Here is a 22676-nt window from a genome sequence, read left to right on the forward strand (position 1 = left end):
TTTTTAAATTCTTTTTTATTATTAGTTGTTCAAAACATTACAAAGCTCTTGACATAACATATTTCATACATTTGATTCAAGCAGATTATGAACTCCCATATTTACCCCATATACATATTGCAGATTCACATCGGTTCCACATCCACTTTCTTACATACTGCCATACTAGTGTCTGTTGTATTCTGCTGCCCTTCCTGTCCTCTACTATCCCCTCTCCCCTCCCCTCCCCTCTCCTCCCATCTTCTCTCTCTACTCCATCTACTGTAATTCATTTATCTCTCTTATTTTTCCCCTTTCCCCTCACTTCCTCTTATATGTAATTTTGAATAACAATGAGGGTCTCCTTCCTTTACCATGCAATTTCCGTTCTTTCTCTCTTTCCCTCCCCCCTCTAGACTCTGTTTAATGGTGATCTTCTTCTCATGCTCTTCCTCCCTATTCTGTTCTTAGCTGCTCTCCTTATATCAAAGATGACACTTGGCATTTGTTTTTTAGGGATTGGCTAGCTTCACTTAGCATAATCTGCTCTAGTGCCATCCATTTCCCTGCAAATTCCATGATTTTGTCATTTTTTAGTGCAGAGTAATACTCCCTTGTGTATAAATGCCACATTTTTTTATCCATTCATCTATTGAAGGGCATCTAAATTGGTTCCACAGTCTAGCTATTGTGAATTGTGCTGCTATGAACATCGATGTAGCAGTATCCCTATAGTATGCTCTTTTAAGGTCTTCAGGGAATAGTCCAAGAAGGGCAATAGCTGGGTCAAATGGTGGTTCCTTTCCCAGCTTTCCCAGGAATTTCCATACTGCTTTCCAAATTGGCCGCACCAATTTGCAGTCCCACCAGCAATGTAGAAGAGTACCCTTTTCCCCACATCCTCGCCAGCACTTGTTGTTGTTTGACTTCAGAATGGCTGCCAATCTTACTGGAGTGAGATGGTATCTTAGGGTGGTTTTGATTTGCATTTCTCTGACTGCTAGCGATGGTGAGCATTTTTTCATGTACTTGTTGATTGATTGTATGTCCTCCTCTGAGAAGTGTCTGTTCAGGTCCTTGGCCCATTTGTTGATTAGGTTATTTGTTATCTTATTGTCTATTTTTTTGAGTTCTTTGTATACTCTGGATATTAGGGCTCTATCTGAAGTGTGAGGGGTAAAAATTTGTTCCCATGATGTAGGCTCCCTATTTACCTCTCTTATTGTTTCTCTTGATGAGAAAAAACTTTTTAGTTTGAGTAAGTCTCATTTGTTGATTCTTGTTATTAACTCTTCTGCTATGGGTGTCCTATTAAGGAATTTGGAGCCCGACCCCACAATATGGAGATCGGAGCCAACTTTTTCTTCTATCAGAAGCAGAGTCTCTGATTTGATATCAAGCTCCTTGATCCATTTTGAGTTAACTTTTGTGCATGGCGAGAGAAGGGGATTCAGTTTCATTTTGTTGCATATGGATTTCCAGTTTTCCCAGCACCATTTGTTGAAGATGCTATCCTTCCTCCATTGCATGCTTTTAGCCACTTTATCAAATAAAAGAAAGTTGTAACTTTGTGGATTAGTCTCTGTGTCCTCTATTCTGTACCATTGGTCCACCCGCCTGTTTTGGTACCAGTACCATGCTGTTTTTGTTACTATTGCTTTGTAGTATAGTTTGAAATCTGGTATTGCTATACCACCTGATTCACACTTCCTGTTTAGAGTTGCTTTTGCTATTCTGGGTCTTTTATTTTTCCATATGAATTTCATGATTGCTTTATCTATTTCTACAAGAAATGCCATTGGGATTTTGATTGGCATTGCATTAAACCTATAGAGAACTTTTGGTAATATCGCCATTTTGATGATGTTAGTTCTGCCTATCCATGAACAGGGTATATTTTTCCATCTTCTAAGATCTTCTTCTATTTCTCTCTTTAGGGTTCTATAGTTTTCATTGTATAAATCTTTCACCTCTTTTGTTAGGTTGATTCCCAAGTATTTTTTTTTTTTGAGAATATTGTGAATGGGTTGTTTTTCCTTGTTTCCATTTCAGAAGTTTTATCACTGATATAAAGAAATGCCTTTGATTTATGTGTGTTGATTTTATATCCTGCCACTTTGCTGAATTCATTTATTAGTTCTAGTAGTTTCTTTGTAGACCCTTTTGGATCTTCTAGGTATAGAATAATGTCATCTGAAAATAGTGATAATTTAAGTTCTTCGTTTCCTATTTTTATGCCTTTAATTTCTTTCACCTGTCTAATTGCTCTGGCCAGTGTTTCCAGAACTATATTGAATAGAAGTGGTGAGAGAGGGCATCCCTGTCTTGTTCCAGATTTTAGAGGGAATGCCTTCAATTTTTCTCCATTCAGAATGTGCTAGCCTGAGGCTTAGCATTGATAGCTTTTACAATGTTGAGGTAAGTTCCTGTTATTCCTAGTTTTTCTAATGTTTTGAACATAAAGGGATGCTGTACTTTGTTGAATGCATTTCTGAGTGTATCAAGATGATCATATGGTTCTTATCTTTAAGTCTATTCATATGGTGAATAGCATTTATTGATTTCTGTATATTGAACCATCCTTGCATCCCAGGGATGAATCCTACTTGATCATGGTGCACAATTTTTTTGATGTGTTTTTGTATCCGATTCACCAGAATTTTATTGAGGATTTTTGCATCTAGGTTCATTAGAGATATTGGTCTGTAGTTTTCTTTCTTTGAGGTGTCTTTGCCTGGTTTTGGAATCAGGGTGATGTTGGCATCATAGAATGAATTTGGAAGAGCTCCTTCTTTTTCTATTTCCTGAAATAACTTGAAAAGTTTTGGTATTAATTCTTCTTTAAAGGTTTTGTAAAACTCCGCTGTATACCCATCCGGTCCTGGGCTTTTCTTGGTTGGTAGTCTTTTGATTGCTTCTTCTATTTCATCCATTGATATTGGTCTGTTCAAATTGTGTGTATCCTCCTGACTCAGTCTGGGCAAATCATATGACTTAAGAAATTTATTTATGTCTTCACTATCTTCTATTTTATTGGAATGTAGGTTTTCAAAATAATTTCTAATTGTCTTCTGTATTTCTGTGGCGTCTGTTGTGATATTGCCTTTTTCATCCCGTATGTTAGTAATTTGAGTTCTCTCTCTTCTTCTCTTCATTAGCATGGCTAAGGGTCTGTCGATCTTATTTATTTTTTCGAAGAACCAACTTTTAGTTTTGTCAATTTTTTCAATAGTTTCCTTTGTTTCAATTTCATTGATTTCTGCTCTGATTTTAATAATTTCTTGCCTTCTGCTAGATTTGCTGTTGTTTTGCTCTTCCTTCTCTAGGGCTTTGAGATGAAGTGTGAGCTCATTTATTTGTTGTTTTTATCTTTTTTTGAGGAATGACCACCAGGCGATGAATTTCCCTCTTAAAACTGCTTTCATTGTGTCCCATAGATTCCGATATGTTGTGTCTGTATTTTCATTTATCACTAAGAATTTTTTGATTTCCTCCTTTATGTTTTCTGTAACCCATTGATCATTCAGTAACATATTGTTCATTTTCCATGTGATGTAGGATTTTTCCTTCCTTCTTTTATCATTGATTTCCAGTTTCATTCCATGATGATCAGATAAAATGCATGGTATTATCTCCACCCCTTTATATTTACTGAGGGTTGCCCTGTGGCATAATATATGGTCTATTTTTGAGAAGGATCCATGTGCTACTGAGAAAAAAGTATATCCACTTGATAATGGTTGATATATTCTATATATGTCAGTTAATTCTAGATTATTGATTGTGATATTGAGTTCTATAGTTTCTTTATTCAACTTTTGTTTGGAGGATCTGTCCAATGGTGAGAGAGGTGTGTTGAAGTCACCTATAATTATTGTGTTGTGGTCTATTTGATTCTTGAAGTTGAGGAGAATTTGTTTTATAAACATTGCAGCACCATTATTTGGTGCATAAATATTGATAATTGTTATGTCTTGTTGGTGAATGGTTCCTTTTAACAGTATATAATGTGATTAACTTAGTCTTGAAGTCGATTTTATTCTATTTGAGGAATGGCCACTCTTGCTTGCTTACGAGGACCGTGTGCGTGGTATATTTTTTCCCAACCTTTCACCTTCAGCCTGTGTATGTCTTTTCCAATCAGATGTGTCTCCTGGAGGCAGCATATTGTTGGATTTGTTTTTTAAATCCATGTTACCAGCCTATGTCGCTTTATTGGAGAGTTTAAGCCATTAACGTTTAGAGTTACTATTGATATATGGTTTGTACTTCCAGCCATGTTTAATTATTTGTCTTTTTTTTTTAAATTTGGTTTGTTTCTCCATGATTAGCTCCCCCCCTTTGTCTTTACTGAGGTACTTCCCACTGTTGGTTTTGTTTATTGTTTTTTATTCTTCCTCGTGTAGTGCTTTGCTAAAGATGCTTTGTAATGCTGGTTTTCTGGCTGCAAATTCTTTTAACTTTTGTTTTCATGAAAGATTTTTATTTCATTGTTGTCGTACCTGAAGCTTAATTTTGCTGGATACAAAATTCTTGGTTGGCATCCATTGTCTTTCAGTGTTTGAAATACATTGTTCTAGGATCTTCTTGCTGTCAGTGTCTGTGATGAAAAATCCGTTGTTAACCTTATTGGTTTACCCCTGAATGTAATCTGCCTCCTTTCTTTTGTAGCTTTTAATATTTTCTCTTTGTTCTGTATATTGGATATCTTCATAACAATGTGTCTTGGCATTGGTCTACTGTGATTTTGTATGCTCGATGTCCTGTATGCATCTACAATTTGTACATCCTTTTCCTTTTTTATTTCTGGAAAGTTTTCTATAATTATTTCATTCAGCAGGTTGCTCATTCCCTTGGTTTGAACCTCTATACCTTCCTCTATCCCTATGACTCTTGAGTTTGGTTTTTTTATGTTATCCTATATCTCTTGGATGTTTTTCTTGTGATTTTTTACCAGCCTTTCTGAGTTGGCTAGACTCTTCAAGATGATACATTTTGTCTTCATTATCTGACGTTCTGGCTTCTATGTGCTCCACTCTGTTAGTGATACTCTCATTTGACTTTTTAATTTGGTTTATAGTTTCCTTCGTTTCTAGAATTATTGTTTGATTTTTTTTATAATCTCTATCTCCTGATAAAGATGCTTATTTGCTTCTTTTATCTGCTTATGTAATTCATTTTCAATGTGTTCTTTCACTGTTTGAATTTGCTGTTTCATATCCTCTTTAAGATTCCATTCCATCTGTCTAAGGTATTCCTTGAGTTCTTTATTTGACCATTTTTCTGATGCTTCTAGGTCCTCCTGAATATTTACACTGTCCTGCATTGTTTTTATTCCTTTTCTTCCTTGCTTTTTCATTCTGCTCATGTTACTTCTTGTTCTGTTTGACTGCTGAGTTACTGTTTACTCCTGTCGCCGCTGGTTTCAATGAAGTTATCTCCTCCGCTGCATTCTGGTGACGTCAGTTCTCTGCCATGGTGGTATCCCATGCAAATGGCGACAGTTCGTTCCCTTTGCCGGGTGACCAATGCAACGGGTGGGTCCTGAATGGCTCTCCCAAGCCCCGCTTCAAACCTGTGGCCACTACCTATAAAGGCTCGGTTGGTATTAACCTCCGCAGGTTCAGAAGGGCTGACCAGTTGTTTCAGCGGGACCGTTTAGTTAGTGCTGAGTCACAGTGGTTTGTCTGCGAGACACAGGTGAACAGGAGCTTGAATTCAGCCGATCTGGGCTTGGTGTGTGTTCTGAGAGGCCCAGACTGTTCGCCCCAGATCCACGTCAGCTCAGCATTGCCTAGTGATCCATTTCCTGGCTTTCAGGATTCTCAGCGTTCTCCCTGAGGTTTGTTTTCAGATTCTGCATAGCACAGACACCTGGGCTCCAGATCCAGGACAGAAGCCTACAAAAAGATTGAAAAAATGGCAGGCTCCAGACACCAAGGGGATCCACTGATCTTTGACAAAGAAAGAACAATGGGGAAGTAAGTCTCTTTAGCAAATGTGTTGGGTAAAGTGGATATTCACACCATATACACTCTCTCACACCATATACAAACATCTCTTCAAAGTGGTTTAAATACTTAAGTGCAGACCTGAAATTATAAAACTACTGGAAGAAAACTTGGGGTAACCTTGTTCCCATTGGTCTTGGCGTGTGTTTTTTATGAGAACCAAAATCACAGGCAACTAAAACATGAGCAAGTTGGATTGCATCAACTAAGACGCTTTGTGCAGCAAGGCAAGCAATCAACAGAGGGAAGATGCAATCTACAGAATAGGAAAAACGTGTTTAAACTGTCCATTTGATGGGAAGTTAACAGCCAAAATATGTAAGCAATCCCAAACTGCTCAATACAAGAAAACATAACCCAATTAAAAAGAGGTGACAGACCTGAATACATGTTTCTCAGAAGTCATGTAAATGGCAAAATGGCCAAAAAATGCATATTTTTTGCTGCCCCAAAATGTTGTGGGTATATGAATTTTTATAGCCATTATGGTAATAAAAATTTTTGCTACAAAATGTGTAGCATCATTAGTCATCAAAAAAAAAAATACAAATCAAAGCCACAATGAGACAGAGATCTACACCTGTTAGAATGGCTCTTTTCAGAGACGTGACAGGAAACATCGGTTAGTGAGGCTGTGGGCGAGAGAACACGTGGACCCTGTCGTGGGGATGTGAATTTTTATAGCCATTAGGGAAACAGAATGGAGGTTCCTCAAAAAACTAAAAACAGAACTGCCATTCAACCCAGAAGTTCAACGTCCAGTGTACACCCAAGGGAAATGAAATCGAGGTCAGAGAGACATCTTCACTCCCACGGCACAGGGACATTAATCACAATACGCAAAACAGAGCAACGGAGTGCCCGAGACTGACCAAAGGTGAGGACAGCGAGGGGCATGCACATACGACGACACACGATTCTGCCTTAGAAAGGGAGAGCTTGTCCTCGGCAACCTGGGCAGAGCTGGACGGCAGCGCCAGGCACCGAGGACAAATAACACGTGACTGATCACGTTGTGTGCAATCTAAAGTCGGACTCCGGGAAGCAAAGTGGGTGGGTGATTGCCGTGGGCTCGGGGTTGGGAAAATGGGGACATGTTGATCAAAGGGCGGGGGGTTCAGTCATGCAGGATGAGTAAGTTCTAGAGACCTAATGGACACTATGGTGACGATGGCTAATATTGTAGTTTGAGATCTGCTAAGAATGTTTGACACTTTTCTCAATCAAATCTTTAGAGTCAGGGTAGTAAAGTGTAGCCTGAGGGCCAATCCCATTTGTCTATTTTTGAAAATGAACTTTTATAGGAACATGGCCCAGCCCTGTGGCTATTTTCATGTCACCACAGCAGTGTTGAATATTTGCACAGTTAGTTACTAACTCTTCCTTTACCCAGAATGTATCATGTGTACTTTTTCTGCCACCTCCCATTTAGTGTAACAGTAGTGTCTTGCCTCATCCCTTGAGTTGGTCAGTGTGAGAGCAGTGCACAGCCCTGAGAACCTGACAGGAGCTCCAGGGCTGCTCCACCTAGAGGCAGTGCTCCCTGTGGTCCTCCTGTGGTGCGGGCGGGCTGTTCCTCTCTGTAGTGTGGTCAGCCAGCTGTCCTCTGACTCTCCTGCAGCCCACCCGGACCACTGTCAGGCATAAGTGTACTCTTCCTTCTTTTTAATGCTTCCTAAGCCTCTTTCTGTCCTGCGATTCCTGGCCAGGAGTATCTGGTGAGGCTGCAGGCCAGGCCCACAGACCCCAGATGACAACTCTCGAGAAACAAGTTTGCTTTTACAATGATGGCTGCTGTCGAGTTTAAATTTGTTGGCACAGAGTTCTGATTTATTTTTACCAATGAGAGTGTCAGTTTTTGCCATGACAGAAAAACAGGATTTCTGACACTATATTCCTATTGATACTCATTTGCCTTAGGTTTAGCCCTAGAAGATTCCGTGTCTTTTTCAGCACCAGGAAGGTGAAGATGTGCACACTCTGGTTGAAATCTAGAAGACTGCTGTCCAACCCTCTCCCCTCTGTCTGTGTGGAGCCCCTCCGGGCCCCAGCAGCCCCAGAACTTTGTTGGGCCCAGTTTTAAATCCACTGTAACAGAAATTTAAGTCAAAAAGTAAAATTCCTAATGGGGAGTGGCACATAGGTCTATGGCTATGTCTCCAATTACAAGTTAAGAAACTCTGGCAGGACTTTATTCAGAATAACAGTGAAATAACTGTTTTAGGCTTTGGAAATACATATATATATTATATAAAATCCCTATTTACAGAAAAATGAGACCATTACTCACCTTACCATTGCTTATGGATAGAATCAAGACATTGCATTTTGTAATACTTGACCTTTTTAAAAAAAACAACTATATTTCTAAAAGTACAAATAATTTATTTAGTAAAAGAGAAGGACAGAAAATTCTGGATGGTAATTTGACCCAGAAATAACTCCACATATTTGTTTGGCACATTCTTTTAACTTTGAGTAGAAACAGAAAAGAAAGATGCTGGCAGCCAGTTCTGAACCTTCAAAGTCAGTTACTTCAACTTATGGAAGTCTTCTAACCATGCAGAACTAAACATGTCGTGCATCAGTATCCAACTTCCCGTTGACTTTATGGCTGTTACTGTATCAAAAATATATTACTCATTTTATTATTCCTTATTTATTAATGCCTACCTGCCTATGATCATAGGATAGATTTTAGCAAGGTGCGAGGCCTGCACTCAGCTGAGGTTCACATTTGTGATTACTTTGTTTACAATGCGTTTACAGAGCATCCAAAAGAGTAGAATTTGAAAAGAAGGGTGACAACACAGTATGTCCTCTGGTCTTAAAGGGCTTCATAAAAATTAAAACGGAACATAACCCTGCCACCTAGTGGAAACACAGAGAAATGAAATGGTGTTTATATTGTTTCAAAAACAATTGTAACAAATTTCAACAAAATGTTGCATGTTTCTTGAGCAAAATAGGACCTGCCCTCCTTACGGCTTTTGTGAAGATTTATGCATGTGTGAATAAGATATTTTTTGAAAATGGTTTGAAAAAAAATGAGACTTAGATATTGCAAGTTAGAAGGTAGACATAGTGTGTACAATGAGTGACAAATTAATGTTTTCATGGGTGGAATATCACAAAACAAGAGCAAGAGAAGAAGGGGAGAGCAACAGATCTCTTTATTAAATTTTCCAAAGGGGAAAACAGATTTAAAAGGAGCATTGTTTAGCAAATCTTTAAAACGTAAACCAGAAGCCCCCAAGGTTCAAGGACTTATTTAGTCTTCTGTATGGAAAGCTTGGCAACGAGAAAAAGTGTCTTTTGGAAGAAATGTTAACATCTGGGAAGAGGGAAAAAAGAAAAGATGCAGAGCGGCTGGAAGGAAGGCCCGCACAGAGGTGCAGTGCTCCTGCAGCCAGCCTCCTCACTTGGCCTCAGACCTCCTGGGCTGGGTGGAGCTGCGGGAAACCAGAGCGAGCCAGTGGGAGTGCTCAACTCTGCTCTGCCTTGATAAAGTGAAATAGCACCAAAAGGCTGAGTTGATACCAAGCAAAGGGAACCCGAGGCCAGTTACGTCCTCGCCTGTCTGCTTGGTGTCATGGAACACACAGGTGGCACGAGTCTTGGGTCAAAGGTGGTCCTGCAACGGTGCATAAGGTGTGCAGGTGAAAACAGCAACAGCACAGACCCGTTTTGGACTCTGAAAGTGATTGGTGGCCTATTCTCCTCACTCCTATCAAGAACATCCCACTGTGTTTCTCAAAGTAAGTTTTTGAAGAGGAGAAAAGAGACGAAGACCTAGTGTCAACTCAATCAAACATTTATTAAAATGACATTGATGGTGTTCAGGATGTCCAAGTGTGCTTTCATGATGGTGTGGGTTTACAGCCCTTTAATATAAGTGACATGAATTCCAGGGAATTCACAAGGACATGAATCTCAAGGGGCCTAGGAAGAAGATCTGCCCGTGGCTAGCAGCCTGTGACTGTGGAGAAAACCCTCCAGATTCCAGACTCCAGCTCAAGGCGCTGGACAGCCAGAGCCCTTGCCTTCTTGTCCATCTGTTACCAGGAGACCTCAGCAGGGTGATATATACGTCACCCACACAGTCAGGGGAAAGAGGGCTGGCAAGCCTCGGCTAGCCACAGCATCCACAGTCATTTTCTGGGTGTGAAAGCCATGTGCCCTCTGCCCATTCCATCCTTGCTGGGCCTGACAGTGGGCGGTTTTGATGGGCCTCCTAGAGCCATACCACAAAAGAAATGAAGAAATGACCAGGAGGGACAGCAAGCTGAATGTTTACCACAGGATAGCCAGTCCGTGGTACTGATAATTCACAGCATATTAGAGCAATTTGCAGTGTATGGAATAGGAAAATAGTTCCCCTGTAGCAAGAGGGAGATCAATGAGGTGGACAATAGTTTAGGGGCAGTATTCTTGGGCTGGCTAATAAACAGGAGAGGGTGGTTCCAACACAGTCATGTGGAATTAGTGCTCTATTCTTGGATTGAAAATATGATTTGAACTGAGTGATAGTGACAATAAAAAGAGAGAAAAAATAAAATAGAATTGAGATCACTAGCATAATTTATGGAATAGAATGCTATTTGAGATCTAACAGATAAGCTCATCATATCCTTTTGAGAGGAATGATAAATAGTTCATGGAATAGGCAAGATGAAAAAAAAAATTGTAACACTTGGAGATTTGGTCTGCAACTTTACTGTTTGGGTTTGGGCTCTCGAGCTGGCTGTGAGAACCTAGAGGTACTGGGTGTGACTAGGACCTCCTAGGACCTTCCAGTACCTGGGACCTGGGGGCAGGTGGTCCAATGGAGGAAGCCTAGGAAGGCAGACACCTGTGACAAGCTCTCCTCCTGTAGAGCAACGTGGCCCAGGATGTCAGTCTGCTTCATGGGACTGGGAGCTCCTAGAGGTCTGGCCACTTCCTTTTGGGTGTCTTTGACTGGATCATGTCTGGACATGAGGACCAACAAGGAACCTCTCCAGAACTCTCAGGAAGGTAGGGTTAGGGCCAACTCCAACTCGGACCTCAGGCTAAAATGGCTGGACCACCAGGGTGTAAACTGCTTTCCTAAGTGAGGGAAGGAGCAGAAACAGTCTGCAGAGAGACAAGGTGAATGCAGAGGAGGAGTGGAGAGCAGAAGCCTGAAATAAAGACCTCCACATTTCAAGTTACCATCCTGCTTCCTTGCATGGCCCAGCCACATGCCTGCCCTTGAGTTTCAGTAGATACCTCTGCACTGATGTGGAACATGCTCTACTTACTTAAGGAAAGACAAGCAAATACCTGTTCTTTGCATGCAGATTAATAACACACACACAGCCATTGACTCCACACTGACCTAACTCAGCCACGGGGGCCTGAGGCAGGATTTCAGTGTCTCAGACTTTAGGATGTGGGGACCCTAATTGGATTCCCAGTCTTTGGAAATGTGATAAAATGAATTTCTGATACCACAGTCTCGAGCATTTTGTTAACACAGGGTGTTATGTGGGAGTTGAGGGTAAAGTCAGCATTGAACCTCCACATATTCTAGGAAGGTAGTAACTAAGCCCTAAAGAGGTCAAGAGAAAACCTGGCTGGAAGAATATTGTTCTAGTTGTGCTTTAATCTTCATAAGATAAAGCGACTAGAAATGGATGCGCATTCCCCTTTGTGCTCACACTCCTGGGCATACGCAGGAAACAAGCTACGGAGCTGGGAGAGCCCCTGGAGGCCAGCACGCAGGGACAGCACTGAGGACAGAGGGTCCTCATGATGGATCATGTGACCAGGAGTGAGGGCGTGGACTCAGGGAACTGCCGAAGCAGTTCTTCATGTGCCATGGGGTGGTATCAAAAGCTGGATACTTTTTTTCTGCTGTAGGAGATTATAAATTTGCCAGAAACGGTGCATTGTCACTGATAAAGAAGAGCCAGGAGGGGGAGCCCAGGAAGAGGAGGGGAGGAAGTGGTGTCCAGTCCTAGTGAAAGAGATGGGCACGTGGAGAATCTTGAGCAGTAATTGAAGAACAACCAGTATTTTTCTCTCCATTATTGTTAGCTTTCTTCACTAAATCACTGTGTCTCACGTGGACCTGTGAACTTTGTTCTTAGTTAGATTATTTATATAGAGACCCTCCATATACACCTCGAGGGTGGCCTGAGCTGTGTGGCACAGGCAGAGGCACACACCACAGGAGCCAGGGAACTGCAGACTATCGCTGCTGTGCGGGGTCCAGGCCTTGGCGGAGGAGGCCGGGTGGACGGCTTCACCCAACAGCGGGAAGAGCCTGCCCCCTCTCTGTGGCCTGCCTGTGGGCGGTGGCCTGGGGCTGGGCAGTGCTCTGTGTGCCTGTGGAGGGCTGCGTGAGAGGTGTCTCTACTTGCTTTGAAGATGTCTCGAGGTCCTCCTGCCCCTCGTCGGTGTTTACTGCGATGCAGGCAGAGGATCAAAGCGCTGGGAGAGTCCGACAGATGGTTTAAGAAAGGGGAGTGGAGAGAATATAGACAAGTGATCAACCACTAAGACGAGGCTAGAGGGTCAGGACACAGCTCCCAAACCACGGCCTGATATGACTCAGAGTATGCTTTGGATGACAAATGTCCCCAAACACAATTTGTTTCTAACTGTCAAGCCATACTGTCAGAAGACCTAACCGTGTGTGTGTGTGTGTGTGTGTGTGTGTATGTGTATATGTGTGTATGTGTGTGTATGTGTATGTATGTGTGTGTATATGTGAGTATGCGTGTGTGTGTATATATGTGTGTGTGTATATATGTGTGTATGTGTGTATGTGTATGTGTGTGTGTATGTATGTGTGTGTATGTGTATATGTGTGTGTATGTGTGTGTGTATGTGTGTGTGTGCATGTGTACATGTGTGTGTGTATGTGTATGTATGTGTGTGTATATGTGAGTGTGTGTGAGTGTGTGTGTGTGCATGTGTGTGTGTGTATGTGAGTGTGTGTGAGTGTGTGTGTGTGCATGTGTGTGTGTGTGTGTGTCTGGTGGAGGCTCACTGGGACTCCCTAGATGAGTTGAGACAGGCTGTTCTAGTCAAGGGTACGAGCAGTGCTGTCACCAGAGAGGAGACAGGACAGTAGGTTTTCAAATAAAGACTTCCAAACTGACAGGAGAGAAAGCGGGAAAGGGCAGAGGGAGGCAAGAGGCAGGCAGAGTTCAGACTCTGGACAGTCTACAGAAACCGGAAATTCCCGGCAAACCAGGCATCAGGGACTGGTGGCACCTGTCTGAGCTGTCACTCTGGCTGCAGGCTGAAGGTAGGAGCATGGGGAAGCTGCTCAGAGGTGACAGCGGAATGGGGGGGACCGACTCCAGGAGATGGATGGGACACCGGCTGCGGGGTGCACAGCCTCACAAGAGCACTTACAGGCATGGGTGGGGACAGGGAGTAGGAGAGCTCCAGTGCAAGGTGGCTAGGGGCCCCACCGGGTTTCTGAAGGGGAGATGCACCTGGAAGCTGGAGGCCTGTGACTGGAGGTCTGGGGTGAGGCTGGCCTGTCCCCAGGCCACAGGCCTGTTGTTCAGCCCACGTGCCATCTGGACAGCAGGGCACTGGAGCTAGGCACGTGCCTTCTCTGTGTAAGAGTGGCTTCTAAATGCTAAAGGGGAGGAATGCAGATGTGGCTGGTACACGCCATAAACAGAGTGCTCACTTAATTTACAGTGGGCTGCCCCAGGCCAGGCTCAGAATGAGACTCCAAACCACAGAAAGTGTCCCTTCTGCACCGACAGCGAGGTCCCACGTCCCCCTGTGTTGTCACGTACACACCAGATGGCTTCCTGTCCTCACATTAGGGAGTCACCTTCAAGGCCGTAGCATGCATTTGAAGAGAGCCTTTCCCTGCACAAATACCCACACGGACCCCTTCTGAATTCCCTGAGACACCTACCCGTTGCCAGACGTCCTCCTGTCTTGGGCCTGTGCTCTGACCCTGTGGGAAGTCTGTGTTCTCCACATTCAGAAAGAAGTCAGTCTGGGGGGAGGGAATGGCAGCTTAAAAACAAGAAAGTCCTCAAAAGCTTTGGCTTCGTCACTCAGATCAAGAAAGAGCCATCAAGCTGGGCGCGGTGGTGCAGGCCTGTAATCCCAGAGGCTCAGGAGGCTGAGACAGGGGGATCGCGAGTTCAAAACCAGCCTCAGCCAAAAGCCAGGCGCTGAGCAACTCAGGGAGACCCTGTCTCTAAATAAAATACAAAATAGGGCTGGGGATGGGGCTCAGTGGTCGAGAGCCCGTGGGATCAATCCCTGGTTACTCCCCACCAAAAAATAAAGACTGATCGATATTAAGTTTTCCTTCTGAAATTTGGGTTGAGATTTTAAGAATTCACTTGCAGTCTACAATTGGTCTCCAAAAATATTCAACAGTGTCATTTAGAAACTCAGTGGCCTGCAAGGCATTTGTTCTGATTATCGGTTCTGTGACAGAGCACAGAAGAAACTTCCTTTCAACTTATTTCATGGTTTTAAACTTCAACACTTCAGAGGTAAAAAGGGAAACCAGTCCTGCTCAGGAGAAGCCTGACTGAGCGCCAGCTGTGGCCGCCATGTCTCCGCTGCCTTTTCTTGGATTTGTGCAGCTGTGAAAAACCAAGTGTGGGCCCGAGGCTTCCGCGTGCCACAGTCTGTTTGCTTCAGCTGCTGTTTTGCTCCTGCAGGGGTCCACCCAGGGTCCCCAGAGCCTAGGGACACGGGAAGAGTGGGGCAGGGGCCCTCTGGTCCCTGGGTTGGTCTCAATGGAACATTTCCGTTTTTAGTTGTCTCACATACTGGGTTCACCTAAAATTATTAATTAGGAAAATGACTTCTACTCAGAAATTGCTGACTACTGTACCATAGAATCAGTCTAATGAGGCCAGGGAACCGCGGACTGTAGCACCAGGGAGCAGAACCAGCATCAGGGTCAACACGGTGAACTCCCACCTCTCCTTGTCGAAAATAAACCAAGCACGTTTAGTGCAAAGACCCGGCTGGCTTCTGTCACTCCAGAGCTCGGCAACACCGCGTGCTGTAGCCCAGTGAGTGCTCGGAGCAGCCCAGCAGAGCTTGTCCAACAGGCAGAAGGGGCTGAAGGGAGACCACACAGGATGCACGACCATCTCGAAGGCTCTTCCCTATCAGGCTGAAACAGGGCCTGCCTTACCACACTGGCCCAGGGGACAGAAATCTCCTGTTCTTATGAAAACTGGCCTATTTCCAACTCCAGTTTGTGTGCATGGCACGGAGGGCCAGCGTCCCCTGGCCTGGCCTGGTCTGCTGGGGCTAGGACAGGAGGCTGCTCTCGAGTGGCCTGTCATGAATCGGAGCCTCCAGGATGTGTGGAAGTAGACTTCTGTCTTTCCCCAGCGTCCACTGGCAAGTAACTCACAGGATGCTCTTTTCTAGCCTTCATTTTAAAGATGAATACAAAGGATTCTGGAACCCTAAAGAACTTTCTAGATATGCCTGAGGCACTGATAAAGACTATGGAATGTGGGTGGAACATAATCACCTTCTAGAAAGGTTCAGAGGGTGGAGGAGCCTAGTTCAGCCTGGGAGTGCTTTTATTCCTAGCTTACTGTGAGTTTATTTTATTTTTAGTTTTATGGATTTAATTTTTTTAAAATACACAACAGTGGAATACACTACAGTTCTTATTACACATACAGAGTACCATTTTTCATATCTTTGTATATAGAGTATGTTCACGCCAATTCATGCCTTTATACATGTACTTTGGGTTTTTTGCATTACAATTCTTATGACACATATAAAACATAATTTTTCATATCTGTTTATATATAAAGTAAGTTGGCACCCAATTCCAGTCTTCCTACATGTGCTTTGGATAATGATGTCCATCATCATCTGGGAGTTCTTTGAAGGAGACTCTGACTAACTGCACAGCTCTCTGGGCGGTTCCAACAGGAAGGAGAATCTTGGCTCTGCTGCGTTTCGTTTTTAATCAGCTTTACTGAGGTGTAATTTACCGGGTGCTTTGCCAAACCCACTTCTACTTCCAAGGACATTGCTTCTTTCACATCACCCCCCTGCAGAGGGAAGTGGCCTTAATTATTTCTGGAGAGAGAGTTGGCCACTGGTTTGAAGGGCAAGCACAGGGCACCATGCCCATCAGCTGGGGCCTTCACAGGTGCCAATGCTCAAGCCCCAGGCCCAAGCTGGAACCATGGGCGTCGGCCAGCACTCTGAGGCTGGAGGCCGTCCTGGGGACTGGGACGCACAGTGAAGTCCGAGCTGGCCTTGGATGAGGCCCAGCCTGGAGGCCTGCCACAGTGGTACTGCCCACCTGGGTCCACGGAGGTAAGGACAGTTAACAAAGCTGTCCTCTGCTTCCTCAATTGAAGGAGAAGGCTGGAGGAGAGCAGCCAGCTGTGAGCAGAGAGAGAGGACACGGGCATCAGTGCAGAGTGCAAAAGCAGAGTGGAGTCATTCCAGGACAGGGAGCTAGCATTCCCGTTGTGCCCCTCCGACTCCCACATTCTCATTTCCACCTTCCTCCAGCAAGCTGCCAGGACACGAGGTGGCTCACCATCAAAGCAGCTGCAGCCACCTCGCCCTCTACAATTTGGTCGATGCAGAAGAATTGAAGTGTGTAACTGTTTGAGTCAAGAAGATGGAGAGAAAGCCAAAGGCAGTCCTTATATGCTGAGAAAATGATGATATTGTACACCAAGGGGTCAGAGGAACAAAAACGCTCTCTGTGTTCTGCAGAAAAAATAACAAAAATTAGAATATTAATCAGTGAATGGGCTCATGACTCACCATGTGGCCGTTACTGGTCTCGTGTGTTTACACAGACATGTATCTCAATCGACTTCACTGACCCACCCATATGTATATTAGCTCTACATTTGCTTTATGGATTTATAGGTATCATGAAGATAGAGGAAAATTAATTACCTCGCCCCAGGATACACTTGCAATCTGTTGGAGAGAAGGGTTTGCACCTGGCAGCCGGCACCAGGGCACGTGCTGTCAATTGTGATGCTGTGCAGCTCCTTCATGGGAGTTATTAAAAGTAATCCTCCAGGTTTGGGATTCTATACACAGCCTATTTATCTCCATGGCAACCATATTCAAGGCCCTGTGCTTCTAAGCTGTCATCGGAAATCCTCACTAACCGTAAGAACCACATGGCTCCTGTGTGTCCCACAAAACATACGAACATGGTTACATTTTACATATGACTCCTAACATCTCCATCACGTAGTGTCTGATATCATGAGCACTGGTTTACTTCATCCGTGAACTGTTTACATTCGATTTTCTTGTTGCAATCCTAAAAAAAAAAAAAAAAAAAGAGGGCGGAAGGGAAGAAAGTAGGCACTGTCCGTGACTTCCTACATCATAAATACATTTAAGTTTTGTGGCTGACGTGAGTGCAGCTTAGAGGTTTTCCTAAAAATTGCAGGCATGGCCCTCATGTCCACCAAAACGGCCGACACCCTGCTGAGTCGATTCTGAGAAAGGTGTGCACAGCCCAAGTTGTTAGTGAGCAATGCTGTGTACATTTGTTCTCACACACACACCCACAATTTCAAGGTTTTAACTCCAAAGGAAAACGGCAGAATGTCGCCTACCAGGGCCACAAGTCTTCTGCTTCTTTCCCTTGATCCTTTCTAACCACAGTCTTTCCCATCACCTGTGATTGGCAGGGACTCCACCCACACCGCAGACAGAACCAACCAGTGCCCACTCCACGGCTTCCTCTGATGCAGCTGATCACTGCTCTTGGCTGCCCAGTGAGCTGAGCCCTACGGCCACCCTGAGGGCAGCAGCAGCATGGCCTGGGCTCAGGGAGGGGCAGTGGCTGCAGCCTGGGCTCTCAGTCACCAGAAGCCTGTGGGCTGAGCACTCCACTGGTTCTGAGAGGGCTCAGGGAAGACGCCAGGAGCAACTTCCCACCAGTCTCCTCCCCGGGTTGTCCGGAATACTCCTTCCATCAGTCCCTCTCATTACATAGAAAGGGGCTGGTGCACTCCAGCTGAGACCACACAAGCCCGGAGAACCACATTTACTGTGAATCACGTATCGGAGAGCACTCTGGGGCCCAGTGAGGTGAGGGGACATCAGGAGCAATGGAAGGCACAGAGGAAAGGCTGAGGATGGGTTTCGGCCCTAGGCTCCAGAGATGCTCTGAAGTCTGCAGTGTGTAGGAGCCTCCCAGGCACGACTGGTGACCAGCGTTTCTCGGCTCCTCACCCTGTGGAAATGGAGTGTGCTCTCTCCATAGGGGTCTCAGTCTGCTCCCCAAGTCTCCCTACTGTGTGGTGGGCAAACAGGGTCATTTCAGAAATCCCAACTGGCATTTAACAAGTGATTATTTAAACATTAGCCACATGTAATTACAACTTCTTAAATAAAAAGATAATATTCTGGTGAAGAAATTAGGTGTTTTGAAAAGCAACAAAGAGAATCAAACACTGGGGAGAACTTAAAACCACCATCATGAAACCGCTGCTTTGTATGATTCATACAACAGAATCATTAGGCTCTTCTCCTTTGAAAGTTCCTTTAGACACAATGTTAGAGATTACATGGACTCGTTAATGCACTCCCATTTTAGAAAGTGCTATTATACATCTCTCCACTTCCTGGCCATTAAAAATGACCCCCATTTTCTTTCCATTTAGCATACATCGAACAAAAGCGTGGTATTAAGAGCTATAGTAGTAAGGTGTATAAATAGAATAATAAAAACTACAAATTTGTTGTATAATATTAAATATTAATATAATTTAATATTATGTATAATATTAAAAAGGAAATAGAGAAAGAAGCAGAAGATTTGTGGCCCTGGTAGGTAACATTGTGCTGTTTTCCTTTTGAGTTGAAACCTTGAAATTGTAGGTGTGTGGGTAAACAAAGAAACACAGGCATTATTTTATAATTATATTAAAACAATTTAAATAAAAGCCATGCCTTCAATCCACTCAGTTTAAAACCCTAATGTCAGCTGGGAAAGTGCCACTGGGTGGCGCCTCTGGCTCCTAAGACTTCTGGTAGTCTAGCACTTCTGCTTCCAGAGTTTTCTTGTTACTGAAGCTTGGCTTTAACTCTTAGGAGGAATTATTAGGCCAATAATAGCATGGGGTGATGCTTAGGCTACTACTATTAGGACATAAGGGAATTTGAGGTCGAGGATAGTCATTTTCTTTCTCTACAAGTACATAAAAGAATGCAAGCATAATCACTCCATTTCTGGAAATTGGCAGTAATTTGACTTTCTGGAAAAGAACAATCAATAATTTAATATTCTATGGCAAAGAAAGCCAGCTAGGGAGGCTCGTTGGAATGCAGCTTTCTCTCATTAGTGGGTATTAAGTGTCCCCTCTAGGAAGAGTTTACAGGAGAATTCTAAGAGGAGCACAAGCTAACACATTTGTCACTCAATTATAAGGCCAGTTAAAGAAATCCATTTAAAAAATTATTTAGACTGCATTCACTAGGCAGTCCCAGTCTGCTCCCTATATTCTGGGAAAATAAAGATGCTTAAGTCAATCCTAGAAATGATTCTAAGAGGGCAAGAAACAGCTCCACACACAATACAGTTGAGACTATTGAAAAAAGATTTTAAATTACTGCCTTCACATTCTTCTTTGTTTAATGTACTTTGAAAATCTAAAGCTTTATTCAGGTGCAATTGACGTGGATATTTAAATTGTACTATTTTGCTAAGTTGTCATAAATACACAGCACCGTAACAAGGACATTCCCTGTGATCCCGCTTCCACTAGTAACCAAGAATCCTTTTCCTGTCCTGAAAGTCGCTTTGCATTTTCCATGCAATTCCTTCATTTTGAACTCCTGGGAGGGGGCTCTGGCATTCTTCCCTGGGGTCCACTATGCAGGGGATCCCCACATCTCCTTTCTTCTTTGTAAAGCAGTAGCCCAGGGCTTGCATTTCACACAATCGGCTTGTCTGTGCACGTGTTGATGGACATTTGGCTTTTTTACAATAAGCCGAATTTTGTTATCCTAGTGTTCATTGGGACATGGCTCCTTTTCTCTTGGGTAATTAAGAGTGTCAAGACCGATTCTGTGGACAGTGATTGCGTCTGTCTACCTCTTTTAGAAAACTGCCTCTCAAGATGCTTCCAAAGACGGCTGTGTCATTTCTTCTTCTTCTACATATAATACAGCACATAACTCTGCCTTATGGAGGTTAATAAAAGCAATGAATATCATCGCTAAATTCACATTAGAAAACTAAAGTCTTTGCCTTTCTTTCTGCTTGAGAGTACAGATGCCTGTTGACTTGAGTGCAGATCCTCATCAATCCGTGGTAGGTTGAAAATACCCAGAGCTGAGAATGCCACTCACACCTCTCAGGGGCCCAGCCCCCGCTTAGCCAGCCTGCCTTGAACATGCTTGGGCACTGACACTCACCTACTTTACCAAGAGCCAAGTGTTGACTAGCTCATGACACTTACTGTACACCGGTCCCAGAAAACACGAGCAGTCCCGCCCCGAGTCTGAGCCTCCTGGGTATGGCTATGGCTCCTTGCTGTGGCCCCACATCACAAAAGTGTGCAGCACACTGCCAGCTCAGAAGACGATCAAATCAGGACTCAGAAATGCAAGTCGGAAAGTCAGAAGATCCCAAGTGGAACCACAAGGGCCCATTTGTGCTCTACCCTGTATCTACCCATGATCTGCACTGGATCATGCGGAATCTGTCTCCTGTGTACTACGGAGGGAGAGAAACAAACCCCCCCCTCACTACCTTTACACTACTTGAGCTAAACAACTTAAGCATGGTTGAGTCATTTATGGGGAAAAATTGGGGGGAGGAATAAGATTTTTATTCCACAAAAAATAAAGTGGAAAAGCACCCTGGGACTGTAGGAAGTTTGTAGACACTCATGATTTTGTCACTTTGGGTTATGATGAAGGCACATCTCAAAAGAATTAGGGCAGATTCTGTCTCCATGTTCTGCCCTGAATTCAAGCCATGTGTTCTTATGTTATATTGAAAAAAATGCAACTGCTGTGTTTCCAGCAGAAAAATTTCTCACAAAACATCTCCAGCATAATATTACTTTTCTAGTTATAAGAATTCCTGTCATATTTGTAGCATGTCATGGTCTTTTTTTAAATAAGTTAAGCTGTCCACAGTTTAAGCTGTTCTTTGTTATAATCTTGGACAAGCTAACTTCATGTTTTCCAACTAATGAAAGTACATTAGAAGAAATTGTCAGTTAAATATTTTGAAAATATTCCATTACTTAGCAGCCCTGGTTTTGATCCTCAGCACCACATAAAAATAAATAGATAAAATAAAGGTATTGTGTCCTTCTACAACTAAAAAAATCAACATTTTTAAAAAACTGTGCAATAGCAGCATGAGACTGTGATATTACCGAATGATTTTGTTTTGTTATTTGGTGGGGATTGGGAAACGATGAAGTTGTTCAAAAACAATAAAAACAAAACTGCTGAACAGCTGTGGCTCCCAACCACTGCCCGCCACTCTCTCCCCATCTCCTGGGTTCAGGGACCATCACTCCTCAGAGTAGTAAAGACCAGTGTCCCCTCCCTCCCTTCTCCCTCTTGGCCTGTCCCTGATACTCACTGTCAGGCGGGTTTAACTTAAACTGAGAACATGGAAGGATTCATACTGGCTTTTGAGGAGCACAGCAAAAATTTGATTCGGTGTGCTCCAGAGCAAGAAGGTATAAATGCATGAAATTAAGGATGTTTTACCACTTTATATTACTGGAGAAGTTTTAGAATCATTTCCTACAAAAGCAGCCCTAACACTCACCAAGCTCCATGCTATTTTCAGTTTTTTGAATGTTTTTTTGTTAGCAGGAACCAGGTAGTTCTCATTTTGCTTTCTTGATGCTCAGCACTATGCTTAGCACTTAGTAGGTACTCATTTTAATGTTAAGTGAACACATGAAATAAACTCATGAGGGATGTAGCACTTCAAATGACCCCTGATGATACTTTCCTGTGAAGAAATTAAGTAGCTGTCTGCTATATTAGTATTCATGCTGGACTCAGAGAAGCCATGACAACAGTATGGTGAGATTTATCCCTTGCTGTTTCCCTTAAATCACCCAAAGGCCAACTCGTATTCCATTGTACGTGTCTTCTTCCTTCATTCCTCAGCTGATGGACAGTGGGCTGTTTCCATTTCTTAGCCCCTAAGAACAGCACAGCAACACAGGGAGCAGATGTCCCCTCCACATACTGATGTGCTTTCTTTGGACCTATAGCCAGAAGTTGCACAACTTTTAATTTTGCCGAACATCTCAACTGCTGTCCATAATGGCTGCGATTCACATTCCCACCAATAGGAATTCCCTTTTCTCCACCTCTAAAGCAGCACTTGTTATCTTTTGTCTTTTGATAATGTCATTCTTTCCTGCAATCGTCTTGCTGTGGTTTGGATTTGCATTTCCCTGATATTAGTGATGTTGAGCATTTTTTCCATACACATGTTGACCATTTCTGTGTCTTTTGAGAAAGGTCTCTTTAGGTCTATTTTCCATTTTTAAATTAAGTTATTTGGGCTTTTGCTACCAAGTTTTTGAATTCCTTATATATTCTGGATATAACCCTTGTTAATGTACATCTTGCAAATATTCTCTCCCCTTCTGTAGTCGCTTCACTCTGTTCTTTCTTTTGCTGTAAAGTTTTTTAGTTTGATATCATCTG

The sequence above is a fragment of the Urocitellus parryii genome, chromosome 10 (genome assembly GCF_045843805.1).
Source record: "Urocitellus parryii isolate mUroPar1 chromosome 10, mUroPar1.hap1, whole genome shotgun sequence".
Lineage (NCBI taxonomy): Eukaryota > Metazoa > Chordata > Mammalia > Rodentia > Sciuridae > Urocitellus > Urocitellus parryii.